General features: G+C 49.4%; 1 protein-coding gene and 1 long non-coding RNA gene across 2 annotated transcripts in view; one reads left to right on the forward strand and one right to left on the reverse strand.

Annotated features, from left to right (window-relative positions):
- LOC134927087 (alanine aminotransferase 2-like) overlaps positions 1-16,228 on the forward strand; it is a 259,669-nt gene that overhangs the window by 62,483 nt on the left and 180,958 nt on the right. The window lies entirely within an intron of this gene.
- On the reverse strand, positions 3,889-10,686 carry LOC134927088 (uncharacterized). Its single transcript, XR_010177552.1, has 2 exons — positions 8,992-10,686; positions 3,889-6,368 (listed from the first exon to the last, which is right to left on the reverse strand). It is a non-coding gene; the product is annotated as an uncharacterized LOC134927088 (long non-coding RNA).

Consider the following 16,228-nt stretch of genomic DNA (forward strand, 5'->3'; position numbering starts at 1 on the left):
GTGTGTTCCTGTGTTACTCTCAGCACCAGTCACCATTGCTGGGTGCTCTCCTCAGTCTCCAGTGTGTTCCTGTGTTACTCTCAGCACCAGTCACCATTGCTGGGCGCTCTCCACAGTCTCCAGTGTACTCCTGTGTTACTCTCAGCACCAGTCACCATTGCTGGGCGCTCTCCACAGTCTCCAGTGTGCTCCTGTGTCACTCTCCGCACCAGTCACCATTGCTGGGCGCTCTCCACAGTCTCCAGTGTTTTCCTGTGTTACTCTCAGCACCAGTCACCAATGCTGGGTGCTCTCCACAGTCTCCAGTGTGCCCCTGTGTTACTCTCAGCACCAGTCACCATTGCTGGGTGCTCTCCACAGTCTCCAGTGTGCTCCTGTGTTACTCTCAGCACCAGTCACCATTGCTGGGCGCTCTCCACAGTCTCCAGTGTACTCCTGTGTTACTCTCAGTACCAGTCACCATTGCTGGGCGCTCTCCACAGTCTCCAGTGTGCTCCTGTGTTACTCTCAGTACCAGTCATCATTGCTGGGTGCTCTCCACAGTCTCCAGTGTGCTCCTGTGTTACTCTCAGCACCAGTCACCATTGCTGGGTGCTCTCCACAGTCTCCAGTGTGTTCCTGTGTTACTCTCAGCATCAGTCACCATTGCTAGGTGTTCTCCACAGTCTCCAGTGTGTTCCTGTGTTACTCTCAGCGCCAGTCACCATTGCTGGGTGCTCTCCACAGTCTCCAGTGTCTTCCTGTGTTACTCTCAGTACCAGTCACCATTGCTGGGTGTTCTCCACAGTCTCCAGTGTGCTCCTGTGTTACTCAGCACCAGTCACCATTGCTGGGTGCTCTCCACAGTCTCCAGTGTGCTCCTGTGTTACTCTCAGCACCAGTCACCATTGCTGGGTGTTCTCCACAGTCTCCAGTGTACTCCTGTGTTACTCTCAGCACCAGTCACCATTGCTGGGCGCTCTCCACAGTCTCCAGTGTGCTCCTGTGTTACTCTCAGCACCAGTCACCATTGCTGGATGCTCTCCACAGTCTCCAGTGTGTTCCTGTATTACTCTCTGCACCAGTCAGCATTGCTGGGTGCTCTCCTCAGTCTCCAGTGTGCTCCTGTGTTACTCTCAGCACCAGTCACCATTGCTGGACGCTCTCCACAGTCTCCAGTGTGTTCCTGTGTTACTCTCAGTACCAGTCACCATTGCTGGGTGCTCTCCACAGTCTCCAGTGTGCTCCTGTGTTACTCTCAGTACCAGTCACCATTGCTGGGTGCTCTCCACAGTCTCCAGTGTGTTCCTGTGTTACTCTCAGCACCAGTCACCATTGCTGGGTGCTCTCCACAGTCTCCAGTGTGCTCCTGTGTTACTCTCATCACCAGTCACCATTGCTGGGCGCTCTCCACAGTCTCCAGTGTACTCCTGTCTTACTCTCAGCACCAGTCAACATTGCTGGGTGCTCTCCACAGTCTCCAGTGTGCTCCTGTGTTACTCTCAGCACCAGTCACCATTGCTGGGTGCGCTCCACAGTCTCCAGTGTGCTCCTGTGTTACTCTCAGCACCAGTCACCATTGCTGGGCGCTCTCCACAGTCTCCAGTGTGTTCCTGTGTTACTCTCAGCACCAGTCACCATTGCTGGGTGCTCTCCACAGTCTCCAGTGTGCACCTGTGTTACTCTGAGCACCAGTCACCATTGCTGGGCGCTCTCCACAGTCTCCAGTGTGCTCCTGTGTTACTCTCAGCACCAGTCACCATTGCTGGGCGCTCTCCATAGTCTCCAGTGTGTTCCTGTGTTACTCTCAGCACCAGTCACCATTGCTGGGTGCTCTCCACAGTCTCCAGTGTGTTCCTGCGTTACTCTCAGCACCAGTCACCATTGCTGGGCGCTCTCCACAGTCTCCAGTGTGCTCCTGTGTTACTCTCAGTACCAGTCACCATTGCTGGGCGCTCTCCACAGTCTCCAGTGTGCTCCTGTGTTACTCTCAGCACCAGTCACCATTGCTGGGCGCTCTCCACAGTCTCCAGTGTGCTCCTGTGTTACTCTCAGCACCAGTCACCATTGCTGGGCGCTCTCCACAGTCTCCAGTGTGCTCCTGTGTTACTCTCAGTACCAGTCACCATTGCTGGGTGTTCTCCACAGTCTCCAGTGTGCTCCTGTGTTACTCTCAGCACCAGACACCATTGCTGGGTGTTCTCCACAGTCTCCAGTGTGCTCCTGTGTTACTCTCAGCACCAGTCACCATTGCTGGGTGCTCTCCACAGTCTCCAGTGTGCTCCTGTGTTACTCTCAGCACCAGTCACCATTGCTGGACGCTCTCCACAGTCTCCAGTGTGCTCCTGTGTTACTCTCAGCACCAGTCACCATTGCTGGGCGCTCTCCTAAGTCTCCAGTGTACTCCTGTGTTACTCTCAGCACCAGTCACCATAGCTGGACGCTCTCCACAGTCTCCAGTGTGCTCCTGTGTTACTCTCAGCACCAGTCACCATTGCTGGGTGCTCTCCACAGTCTCCAGTGTGCTCCTGTGTTACTCTCAGTACCAGTCACCATTGCTGGGTGTTCTCCACAGTCTCCAGTGTGCTCCTGTGTTACTCTCAGTACCAGTCACCATTGCTGGGTGCTCTCCACAGTCTCCAGTGTGCTCCTGTGTTACTCTCAGTACCAGTCACCATTGCTGGGCGCTCTCCACAGTCTCCAGTGTGCTCCTGTGTTACTCTCAGCACCAGTCACCATTGCTGGGCGCTCTCCACAGTCTCCAGTGTGCTCCTGTGTTACTCTCAGCATCAGTCACCATTGCTGGGCGCTCTCCACAGTCTCCAGTGTGCTCCTGTGTTACTCTCAGCATCAGTCACCATTGCTGGGTGCTCTCCACAGTCTCCAGTGTGCTCCTGTGTTACTCTCAGCACCAGTCACCATTGCTGGACGCTCTCCACAGTCTCCAGTGTGCTCCTGTGTTACTCTCAGCACCAGTCACCATTGCTGGGCGCTCTCCTAAGTCTCCAGTGTACTCCTGTGTTACTCTCAGCATCAGTCACCATTGCTGGGTGCTCTCCACAGTCTCCAGTGTGCTCCTGTGTTACTCTCAGCATCAGTCACCATTGCTGGGTGCTCTCCACAGTCTCCAGTGTGCTCCTGTGTTACTCTCAGCACCAGTCACCATTGCTGGACGCTCTCCACAGTCTCCAGTGTGCTCCTGTGTTACTCTCAGTACCAGTCACCATTGCTGGATGCTCTCCACAGTCTCCAGTGTGCTCCTGTGTTACTCTCAGCACCAGTCACCATTGCTGGGCGCTCTCCTAAGTCTCCAGTGTACTCCTGTGTTACTCTCAGCATCAGTCACCATTGCTGGGTGCTCTCCACAGTCTCCAGTGTGCTCCTGTGTTACTCTCAGCACCAGTCACCATTGCTGGACGCTCTCCACAGTCTCCAGTGTGCTCCTGTGTTACTCTCAGCACCAGTCACCATTGCTGGGCGCTCTCCTAAGTCTCCAGTGTACTCCTGTGTTACTCTCAGCACCAGTCACCATAGCTGGGTGCTCTCTACAGTCTCCAGTGTGCTCCTGTGTTACTCTCAGCACCAGTCACCATTGCTGCGTGCTCTCTACAGTCTCCAGTGTGCTCCTGTGTTACTCTCAGTACCAGTCACCATTGCTGGGCGCTCTCCACAGTCTCCAGTGTGCTCCTGTGTTACTCTCAGCACCAGTCACCATTGCTGGGTGATCTCCACAGTCTCCAGTGTACTCCTGTGTTACTCTCAGCACCAGTCACCATTGCTGGGTGCTCTCCTCAGTCTCCAGTGTGCTTGAAAGGATTTGACCTTATTTTCTTTAACCCTCGATGTGATGGCCTTACAGACGTCTGGAGTGTAAACTTTTAACCACAAGGTACATGCACAGACAAGCAGTTAAAATTCACACTGTTTATTATAAAGTTAACAAGAGTATATAAGACAATGCATATGGGTGGAACTGACAAGTGTAAAAGGGCTCATTGGCTTAGGGGTAGGTGCCTGGGTGGGGTACGTAGGGGTGGTTAATACTTGACATAACATAATTGGATATAGCAGTTGCCAGGCAGATGTTATATATGTTGCATCAGACGAAACTTAACAAAGGATCTTTTAGTAACACACAGAAGTAGAAAAAGCAGGTTTCATCTAGTAGAGAGCTGACCTTGGATGCCAGACCCACACAAGCCTGGTATCTGTATGAGAGACAAAGGCATCTAACACAGGGCAGCAGCATCCATTGCAAACACATAAGAGTTCATAAAGCATGTTTTAACCCTTCACTAGGGAAATAGAAATATTCACTTTTACACTGTAATTATTATAAGGAAACTGATCATATAAAAAGTAATATGTACAAAGACAGAAGAGGTAACCCTTCAATCCCCTCTTAGAATCATGATTATTATATGACATGATTCTTGAGTGAGGCTCCTTTCTTGTTTCTCCAGTTCTTGAGATATTGGACATAATCGTCGGGTCCCTTACTATCAGAGGAGGTGACAGGACTGGTGGTTATGTCATAATACATCAGGGCCTTATCAATGCCTTTGGAGGTAAGTTTCTTTCCACAGGGAATTACACAATAAACTATAATGCCTACAAGAATTAAAGTTACAAGTATGAATATGCTTATTTGCACAAGAGCCAGTTTCCAATTTTCAAACCATCCAAAATATTGGCTCCATGGGTTATCAATACCTGAATTTTTCTTAAGTTCTATGGATAAGGTTTCTAACTTGTTTATGGCTAAAGTAACCTTACCATTGGGACCAGTGTTGTCAGGAATATATGTACAACAGCCTTCCACCTTACTAATGTAAACACATGTACCGCCTTTTTCTGCTAGGATCATGTCAAGGGCCATTCTATTTTGGAATGTCATTTGGGAAGTGGCTTCTAGCTGTTCAGCTATACCTTTAAGAGCATCTTTGGTATCATTAACAAATCTTTGTTGATTATAATATATATAATTAATCCAGGCTACGTTTTTATTTACAGTTTCCCACATATGTAATAAATGTCGCCTAATGATCTAGTTTGGTTGACTAAAACAGTTGTTCTTTTATTTGCACAATACCCTGGTGGGAAGGTTTTTAAATTTCTCCCTGTTGTGGTGTTAGATGTATAACAAGTGTAGTTTCCAGGATATATGGTTATGGTGCTTCCTGGGTTGGGATTTTTTGACAATATGGGATATTCCCTTTTCCACATTTCGCACTGACTGTCATTTGTTTTGGTGTCATTAAAAAGGCTGAAAAAAACAATTTTCTTGTTCTAGGGGTATATTAAGGGGCACTGTACCTAGGTGGGGCCTAGATTTGCCACAGACATAACAGTTGCTTTTATTGTGTTTGTTAGCACTATACTTCATCCATTCCAACCAAAAATTAATGTCAGAGAAACCAGTTTCAATAGCTAGGGTGTCTTCAAAGGTAGGGTTAGTAATAGCCACCATATCTTTAAAAGTGGCAATATGGGGCTTTAAAGGTTTGTTTTGGGGAGCAATTTTAGGCTGGTATTTTGGGTTTTTATACATATCCCATAAATAAAACATTTGCCTTGCACTATAATACCCTGCTTGCCACCATATACCAAGTACATAAGTCTCATTGTCGCTTCTGCTAGGGTTCACTATGTTTAGTCTAAACCTGTATGAATTTGGGCCTTCATCCATCTTATGAATGGATAGTCTAGAAAGTAGGGGTACTCCATATTTGCTCCATCTATTCTTTGCAAACGATGGGCCATATTTCCAATCTACTCCTGTATTCCACCCCACAGCTTCCCAGGAATTACAATTAGATCCATAATATCTATTGTCATAGTACCATTCGTCAGTAACACAAATATATACTGTCTCAGACATTCCTGATTTCCTCCTTTGTTGTATATAATATTTGTCATCAGCAATTTTGGGGAACATAAAATAGTCAAGGATATATGTGGCTACGTGTGTATTGGAGGAATTGTACCACAAGGTGGGGATCCCATTAGTCTGTGTAATATCAACCTCACATATTGTGTGGTGAGTGAGGGCCAGTAGGGCTATCAAGGTAGTCCCCAGGATAAAGATAGGGGACAGGTTCCTCATCTTCTTCTGTTCTTCTTTCTTCGCTAGGTGGGAGGTCAGGGCTGTCTGCCCCGGTTCGTACCTCACTGGAATCACTTGCTTCCCTCTCTAGGTCTGGTCTAGGAACCTTTTTTTTTACTCGGGATGCATGGATCCAGGTAGGACTTTCCTCTGTCAGGACTGCTGTTCGGGTAACTGCTACGACCTCTGTCTCTGGACCATAGGTGAAGTCTCCTGGGCTCTTGTTCCTGGGGAGCACCTTCACCACGACTCTGTCTCCGACTTTAAAGGGGTGTGTAGGTTCCTGTGGATTCAAAAGGGTTTTTACAAACAACCTCATGTTCAATTTCATTCAGTTTTGTTATCAGGGACCTGACATACTCTTCTCTGATAAGTTCTAGATCTCCCTCCTGTATTACTAATGGTTTCTTAGCCCAAGGTGTGGGAAAAGGCCTGCCCATTAGTATTTTAAATGGGGAGTAACCTAGAGTTTTCTGTGGGGTATTCAAGATGCTGGTGTTTAGCTTTATTAGGGTTGTTCCTGAGGCAAGTGATGCATCTGCTAACATACTGGTCCACAAGTGATTTGGCATTAGTAACATAAAAATCACTGGTTAGTAGGAGGAGTGTTGTGGCTTCACCACGGTGACCAACACCACGGCACTGGGCAACGAGCAAAGGGGCACTGGACTGGGGTATACAGGGTTTCCCCTCTTTGCAGATTAATCCTGATTTAGGATTTTTTCTGCAGAATTGGGTAAGTCCAGTCGGAGAGATCAGTATTAGTCGCAGCAGCTTGAAGTTGAGTGAGCAGATGGACGTTGTCAAGGGAGGGACATGCTCCAGTGAGTGCAATGAGTTCTGCAGCTTGCGCGGACTGATAAGGTATTGGTAGGGTTTCCAACACAGTATCAGGGAGGGTGACAATGGCATAGCCAGCCTGGTATGTATTGTCATTGGGCCTACTACATGAGCCGTCAACAAAAACTACGTCTGCGCCTGGTATGGGAACGGGAGACATGTCAAGTCTGGGAGAAGTTTCAGCTTCAATAGAAGCAGCACAGTCATGTAGGTCGGGTGGTTCATCCTCGGGACCTTTCAAGCCTAAAAGGGCATTGAGAATGGGTGCAGGGCCAGAAGAACTAGCAGTGTACTTGATGGTAAGGGTAGGGTTACTCAAAAGGAGTACTTCATATCCACTAAGGCGTTGTGCTGACATGTGCTGTGTGTAAGCCTTTAAGTATTGCCAGGACATCATGTGTGGTGTGGAGTACTGTGATGTGGCCTAAAGTGAGGGTAGTGGCCATTTCTGCAACCATTGCACAGGCTGCCAAAGCCCTGAGGCAGGCAGGCATACCTTGTACAGACACTGGCATGACTTTGGAAAAAAAATGCCACGGGGCGCAACTTCCCTCCATGAAACTGTGTGAGCACCCCCGCCATGGTTTTACAATTGTCCCTTGCATATAGATGGAAAGGTAGTACATAATTGGGGAGGCCAAGTGCCGGACTTTTCATCAACATACATTTTAAACTTTCATATGCAGTTAACATTTCTTGTGACCATTGTACAGTTTTAGGTTTGTCCTTCAGTGTGGCTTGTCTCAAAATGTTATCACAATAAGAGCAATCAGATATCCACTGTCTGCAGTAATTTACCATACCCAGGAAGGACAGTAGTTCCCTCTGGGTAGTTGGGGTGACCAGGCCCAATACAGACTGTATGCGTTGTGGACTGACTTTCCTCTCTCCCTGAGTGAGCACAAAACCTAAGTAATCAACATGCTTTTTACACCATTGCATTTTTATTTTGGACACCTTGTGTCCACATTCACAAAGCCAGTTTAGTAATGAAACACCATCCTCTCGGCAGGCCTCCCCAGTTTTACTACAGAGCAGCAGATCATCTGCATACTGTAGCAGGACTGAACCATGGTGAGGTTGCCAGGGCCTCAATGTGGCCTGGAGACAACAGGTGCGTCAATAATCTGCACCAGGTAAGTTGTTTACCCTCAAAAGAAAAGGCAAAAGTAATTGTGTCTGTGAATCTACAGGTATGCTGAAAAAAAGGCATTCTTCAACACTCAGAAAATCTGTAAGAGAAGAACGCAGCATCTGTAGGGATTGCAGAAATGAGTGAGTTTACATCTGGAACAATTGGTGCAATTGGGACAATTAACTGATTGATCGCTCTGAGATCCTGTACAAATCCCATACTACCATCAGCTTTGGCAACAGGGTTCACAGGAGTACAGTATGGTGATACAATATGTCTGAGAATACCCTGTTGTAAGAATTGCTGTATCATGGGGCGGAGACCTTCTATCTTTTCTGGTGAGAGGGGGTATTGCATAAGTCAGAACACAAAACACTGGCTGCTGCACCGCTGTCCACTAAAAAGGGAATTTTACTTCCATTTATAATAAGTGGCAGCAGAGGTGAATCTCACTATGACGGGAGAGTTGAATAAAGGCTGGGATACCCTCCTCCGGGCCCCGTCAGTGCGCGGGGTCTTTGGAATGTTCCCTGACTGCGGGGTTGGTTCTGTCTGTCAAAGCGTCTGGAGCTCTGATAGTTATGAGTGGGCGCAGGTTTCTTTTTACAAGCTACAGCGACAGGCAAAAAAACACAGGCAAAAAAAACTTCCTTCATATGTGTATAGCTGCGTCCTTTGCAAGTTTTGCGTAAATAAGATATACAGCCATCGAGGGTAATAGTGGGCTTGGGACAGTGTTTTACTATTATCTAAACTCTGGGTTATTGATGCGTTAGGGATAGAGCTAGTGGACGCACCCTCCAGCAGTGAAGTTGGAAGCGATCCCATTTAGTGTGAAAGGGTTACTGCTGCCAAGAGATTTGTGTCTCTGAGCGCAGGATACATTGGAATGCAAAAGGGGGGGGGGGCGAGAGGGATTTCAAAGACTTACAATTCCTCTGCAGCTTCGCTTCTGTGCTATTGGAAACTGACATTTTTTCTTAAATCTCCATATAGAAAAGGTAATTACTGCCTTCCCGTAGGAATGGGTCCCGTCCTGCTTTCTCTGTCCATCCCGCTAAATTATCCACCCATGGGTTAACTAAATAATACTCTGAGGTAGAGTTACGGGCAACATACATCCTGCATGTCTCACCAGGGAGGGGCGGGGGATATGCAGTTTTTTTACTCTGACTAGAGCCCATTGTCAGACAGTAATATAAATCAACAGTACAACTTTTAAAAGAAAATTATCTAAAATATACGACACTCTACTTATACATAGGTCCCTCCCATAGTAAAAATGCAATCTACACCAGCTTTCTACGCAATTTCCACAACAACCCACAACAACTGTCTATGCAATATCACAACAAAAATGCAGTTTACAAAAAAAACCTTCTATGCAATTTCACAACAAAAAGACTTTCTATGAAATTTCACAACAAAAAAAATGCAATTTACAAAAACTTTCTATGCATGCATTAGCTAACACCAGTTAATTAGTCATTGACAATATCACAATATTATCTGTATAATGAGAACATGAAATCTTTTGACGGGTACGCTTACCTTCGTACAAGATGTCAGAAAAAATACAGCGTTTTAGACAGGAAGCAAGAAAAGTGTTTGAGTAAAGATATCTGGCAGACGAAAACTTACCAGCCGTCTGGACCAAATATAAGAACTTATCTCACTACAAACATACAAAAATATATAGGCGATCAAATCGGGGTATTCTCTACGTTACGTATAGACTCCCAGGTCTATTTTAAGTATCCCAGATACTAACGTCTTTGGAGAAGTGCGCTCGGACCCCTGGTCCCTTCTCAGACGTATCTTTAAGTCCCAGACATTAAAGATTCTATGGTATCCCTGATACCTGTTTTAAAAACTTCGTAATATTAAGTCCCGGACTTAAATATTACCTTGTCACGTGTTCCCGGAACACTGACACGGATTCAGCTTCAGTGTATGACCGCAATCCCGCATAGCAAAGACAGACAATAAATCTTCTATCTTTATTATTCGGGGACGATCACTGAATCCCGGACATAACCCCCAGCTGAAAGGATTTGACCTTATTTTCTTTAACCCTCGATGTGATGGCCTTACAGACGTCTGGAGTGTAAACTTTTAACCACAAGGTACATGCACAGACAAGCAGTTAAAATTCACACTGTTTATTATAAAGTTAACAAGAGTATATAAGACAATGCATATGGGTGGAACTGACAAGTGTAAAAGGGCTCATTGGCTTAGGGGTAGGTGCCTGGGTGGGGTACGTAGGGGTGGTTAATACTTGACATAACATAATTGGATATAGCAGTTGCCAGGCAGATGTTATATATGTTGCATCAGACGAAACTTAACAAAGGATCTTTTAGTAACACACAGAAGTAGAAAAAGCAGGTTTCATCTAGTAGAGAGCTGACCTTGGATGCCAGACCCACACAAGCCTGGTATCTGTATGAGAGACAAAGGCATCTAACACAGGGCAGCAGCATCCATTGCAAACACATAAGAGTTCATAAAGCATGTTTTAACCCTTCACTAGGGAAATAGAAATATTCACTTTTACACTGTAATTATTATAAGGAAACTGATCATATAAAAAGTAATATGTACAAAGACAGAAGAGGTAACCCTTCAGTGCTCCTGTGTTACTCTCAGCATCAGTCACCATTGCTGCGTGCTCTCTACAGTCTCCAGTGTGCTCCTGTGTTACTCTCAGCACCAGTCACCATTGCTGCGTGCTCTCTACAGTCTCCAGTGTGCTCCTGTGTTACTCTCAGTACCAGTCACCATTGCTGGGCGCTCTCCACAGTCTCCAGTGTGCTCCTGCGTTACTCTCAGCACCAGTCACCATTGCTGGGTGCTCTCCACAGTCTCCAGTGTGCTCCTGTGTTACTCTCAGCACCAGTCACCATTGCTGCGTGCTCTCTACAGTCTCCAGTGTGCTCCTGTGTTACTCTCAGTACCAGTCACCATTGCTGGGCGCTCTCCACAGTCTCCAGTGTGCTCCTGCGTTACTCTCAGCACCAGTCACCATTGCTGGGTGCTCTCCACAGTCTCCAGTGTACTCCTGTGTTACTCTCAGCACCAGTCACCGTTGCTGGGTGCTCTCCACAGTCTCCAGTGTGCTCCTGTGTTACTCTCAGCACCAGTCACCATTGCTGGGTGATCTCCACAGTCTCCAGTGTGCTCCTGTGTTACTCTCAGCACCAGTCACCATTGCTGCGTGCTCTCTACAGTCTCCAGTGTGCTCCTGTGTTACTCTCAGTACCAGTCACCATTGCTGGGCGCTCTCCACAGTCTCCAGTGTGCTCCTGCGTTACTCTCAGCACCAGTCACCATTGCTGGGTGCTCTCCACAGTCTCCAGTGTACTCCTGTGTTACTCTCAGCATCAGTCACCATTGCTGGGTGCTCTCCACAGTCTCCAGTGTGCTCCTGTGTTACTCTCAGCACCAGTCACCATTGCTGGACGCTCTCCACAGTCTCCAGTGTGCTCCTGTGTTACTCTCAGCACCAGTCACCATTGCTGGGCGCTCTCCTAAGTCTCCAGTGTACTCCTGTGTTACTCTCAGCACCAGTCACCATAGCTGGACGCTCTCCACAGTCTCCAGTGTGCTCCTGTGTTACTCTCAGCACCAGTCACCATAGCTGGGTGCTCTCTACAGTCTCCAGTGTGCTCCTGTGTTACTCTCAGCACCAGTCACCATTGCTGCGTGCTCTCTACAGTCTCCAGTGTGCTCCTGTGTTACTCTCAGCACCAGTCACCATTGCTGGGTGCTCTCCACAGTCTCCAGTGTGTTCCTGCGTTACTCTCAGCACCAGTCACCATTGCTGGGTGATCTCCACAGTCTCCAGTGTGCTCCTGCGTTACTCTCAGCACCAGTCACCATTGCTGGGTGCTCTCCACAGTCTCCAGTGTGCTCCTGTGTTACTCTCAGCACCAGTCACCATTGCTGGACGCTCTCCACACTCTCCAGTGTGCTCCTGTGTTACTCTCAGCACCAGTCACCATTGCTGGGTGCTCTACACACTCTCCAGTGTGCTCCTGTGTTACTCTCAGCACCAGTCACCATTGCTGGGCGCTCTACACAGTCTCCAGTGTGCTCCTGTGTTACTCTCAGCGCCAGTCACCATTGCTGGGTGCTCTCCACAGTCTCCAGTGTGCTCCTGTGTTACTCTCAGCATCAGTCACCATTGCTGGGTGCTCTCCACAGTCTCCAGTGTGCTCCTGTGTTACTCTCAGCACCAGTCACCATTGCTGGACGCTCTCCACAGTCTCCAGTGTGCTCCTGTGTTACTCTCAGCACCAGTCACCATTGCTGGGCGCTCTCCTAAGTCTCCAGTGTACTCCTGTGTTACTCTCAGCACCAGTCACCATAGCTGGACGCTCTCCACAGTCTCCAGTGTGCTCCTGTGTTACTCTCAGCACCAGTCACCATAGCTGGGTGCTCTCTACAGTCTCCAGTGTGCTCCTGTGTTACTCTCAGCACCAGTCACCATTGCTGCGTGCTCTCTACAGTCTCCAGTGTGCTCCTGTGTTACTCTCAGTACCAGTCACCGTTGCTGGGTGCTCTCCACAGTCTCCAGTGTGTTCCTGTGTTACTCTCAGCACCAGTCACCATTGCTGCGTGCTCTCTACAGTCTCCAGTGTGCTCCTGTGTTACTCTCAGCACCAGTCACCATTGCTGGGTGATCTCCACAGTCTCCAGTGTGCTCCTGCGTTACTCTCAGCACCAGTCACCATTGCTGGGTGCTCTCCACAGTCTCCAGTGTACTCCTGTGTTACTCTCAGCACCAGTCACCGTTGCTGGGTGCTCTCCACAGTCTCCAGTGTGCTCCTGTGTTACTCTCAGCACCAGTCACCATTGCTGGGTGCTCTCCACAGTCTCCAGTGTGCTCCTGTGTTACTCTCAGCACCAGTCACCATTGCTGGGCGCTCTCCACAGTCTCCAGTGTGTTCCTGTGTTACTCTCAGCACCAGTCACCATTGCTGGGTGCTCTCCACAGTCTCCAGTGTCTTCCTGTGTTACTCTCAGCACCAGTCACCATTGCTGGGTGATCTCCACAGTCTCCAGTGTGTTCCTGTATTACTCTCAGCACCAGTCACCATTGCTGGGTGCTCTCCACAGTCTCCAGTGTCTTCCTGTGTTACTCTCAGCACCAGTCACCATTGCTGGGCGCTCTCCACAGTCTCCAGTGTGCTCCTGTGTTACTCTCAGCACCAGTCACCATTGCTGGGTGCTCTCCACAGTCTCCAGTGTGCTCCTGTGTTACTCTCAGCACCAGTCACCATTGCTGGGCGCTCTCCACAGTCTCCAGTGTGCTCCTGTGTTACTCTCAGCACCAGTCACCATTGCTGGGCGCTCTCCACAGTCTCCAGTGTGCTCCTGTGTTACTCTCAGTACCAGTCACCATTGCTGGGCGCTCTCCACAGTCTCCAGTGTACTCCTGTGTTACTCTCAGCACCAGTCACCATTGCTGGGTGCTCTCCACAGTCTCCAGTGTGCTCCTGTGTTACTCTCAGCGCCAGTCACCATTGCTGGGCGCTCTCCACAGTCTCCAGTGTGCTCCTGTGTTACTCTCAGCACCAGTCACCATTGCTGGACGCTCTCCACAGTCTCCAGTGTGCTCCTGTGTTACTCTCAGCACCAGTCACCATTGCTGGACGCTCTCCACAGTCTCCAGTGTGCTCCTGTGTTACTCTCAGCACCAGTCACCATTGCTGGGCGCTCTCCACAGTCTCCAATGTGCTCCTGTGTTACTCTCAGCACCAGTCACCATTGCTGGGTGCTCTCCACAGTCTCCAGTGTGCTCCTGTGTTACTCTCAGCACCAGTCACCATTGCTGGACGCTCTCCACACTCTCCAGTGTGCTCCTGTGTTACTCTCAGCACCAGTCACCATTGCTGGGCGCTCTACACAGTCTCCAGTGTGTTCCTGTGTTACTCTCAGCACCAGTCACCATTGCTGGGTGCTCTCCACAGTCTCCAGTGTGCGCCTGTGTTACTCTCAGCACCAGTCACCATTGCTGGGTGCTCTCCACAGTCTCCAGTGTGCTCCTGTGTTACTCTCAGCACCAGTCACCATTGCTGGATGCTCTCCTCAGTCTCCAGTGTGCTCCTGTGTTACTCTCAGTACCAGTCACCATTGTTGGGTGCTCTCCTCAGTCTCCAGTGTGCTCCTGTGTTACTCTCAGTACCAGTCACCATTGTTGGGTGCTCTCCACAGTCTCCAGTGTGCTCCTGTGTTACTCTCAGTACCAGTCACCATTGCTGGGTGCTCTCCACAGTCTCCAGTGTCTTCCTGTGTTACTCTCAGCACCAGTCACCATTGCTGGGTGCTCTCCACAGTCTCCAGTGTGCTCCTGTGTTACTCTCAGCACCAGTCACCATTGCTGGACGCTCTCCACAGTCTCCAGTGTGCTCCTGTGTTACTCGCAGCACAAGTCACCATTGCTGGGTGCTCTCTACAGTCTCCAGTGTGCTCCTGTGTTACTCTCAGCACCAGTCACCATTGCTGGGTGCTCTCCACAGTCTCCAGTGTGCTCCTGTGTTACTCTCAGCACCAGTCACCATTGCTGGGTGCTCTCCTCAGTCTCCAGTGTACTCCTGTGTTACTCTCAGCACCAGTCACCTTTACTTGGCGCTCTCCACAGTCTCCAGTGTGCTCCTGTGTTACTCTCAGCGCCAGTCACCATTGCTGGGCGCTCTCCACAGTCTCCAGTGTGCTCCTGTGTTACTCTCAGCACCAGTCACCATAGCTGGGCGCTCTCCACAGTCTCCTGTGTGCTCCTGTGTTACTCTCATCACCAGTCACCATTGCTGGGTGCTCTCCACAGTCTCCAGTGTGCTCCTGTGTTACTCTCAGCACCAGTCACCATTGCTGGGTGCTCTCCTCAATCTCCAGTGTGCTCCTGTGTTACTCTCAGCACCAGTCACCATTGCTGGGTGCTCTCCACAGTCTCCAGTGTGTTCCTGTGTTACTCTCAGTACCAGTCACCATAGCTGGGTACTCTCCACTGTCTCCAGTGTGCTCCTGTGTTACTCTCAGCGCCAGTCACCATTGCTGGATGCTCTCCACAGTCTCCAGTGTGCTCCTGTGTTACTCTCAGCACCAGTCACCATTGCTGGGTGCTCTCCACAGTCTCCAGTGTGCTCCTGTGTTACTCTCAGTACCAGTCACCATTGCTGGGTGCTCTCCACAGTCTCCAGTGTGCTCCTGTGTTACTCTCAGCACCAGTCACCATTGCTGGGTGCTCTCCACAGTCTCCAGTGTGCTCCTGTGTTACTCTCAGTACCAGTCACCATTGCTGGGCGCTCTCCACAGTCTCCAGTGTGCTCCTGTGTTACTCTCAGTACCAGTCACCATTGCTGGGTGCTCTCCACAGTCTCCAGTGTGCTCCTGTGTTACTCTCAGCACCAGTCACCATTGCTGGGGGCTCTCCACAGAGTCTCCAGTGTGTTCCTGTGTTACTCTCAGCACCAGTCACCATTGCTGGGTGCTCTCCACAGTCTCCAGTGTACTCCTGTGTTACTCTCAGCACCAGTCACCATTGCTGGACGCTCTCCACAGTCTCCAGTGTGCTCCTGTGTTACTCTCAGCACCAGTCACCATTGCTGGGTACTCTCCTCAGTCTCCAGTGTGCTCCTGTGTTACTCTCAGCACCAGTCACCATTGCTGGGCGCTCTCCACAGAGTCTCCAGTGTGTTCCTGTGTTACTCTCAGCACCAGTCACCATTGCTGGGTGCTCTCCACAGTCTCCAGTGTGCTCCTGTGTTACTCTCAGTACCAGTCACCATTGCTGGGTGCTCTCCACAGTCTCCAGTGTCTTCCTGTGTTACTCTCAGCACCAGTCACCATTGCTGGGTGCTCTCCACAGTCTCCAGTGTGCTCCTGTGTTACTCTCAGCACCAGTCACCATTGCTGGACGCTCTCCACAGTCTCCAGTGTGCTCCTGTGTTACTCGCAGCACAAGTCACCATTGCTGGGTGCTCTCTACAGTCTCCAGTGTGCTCCTGTGTTACTCTCAGCACCAGTCACCATTGCTGGGTGCTCTCCACAGTCTCCAGTGTGCTCCTGTGTTACTCTCAGCACCAGTCACCATTGCTGGGTGCTCTCCTCAGTCTCCAGTGTACTCCTGTGTTACTCTCAGCACCAGTCACCTTTACTTGGCG

This window comes from Pseudophryne corroboree, chromosome 5 (assembly GCF_028390025.1).
Source record: "Pseudophryne corroboree isolate aPseCor3 chromosome 5, aPseCor3.hap2, whole genome shotgun sequence".
NCBI lineage: Eukaryota > Metazoa > Chordata > Amphibia > Anura > Myobatrachidae > Pseudophryne > Pseudophryne corroboree.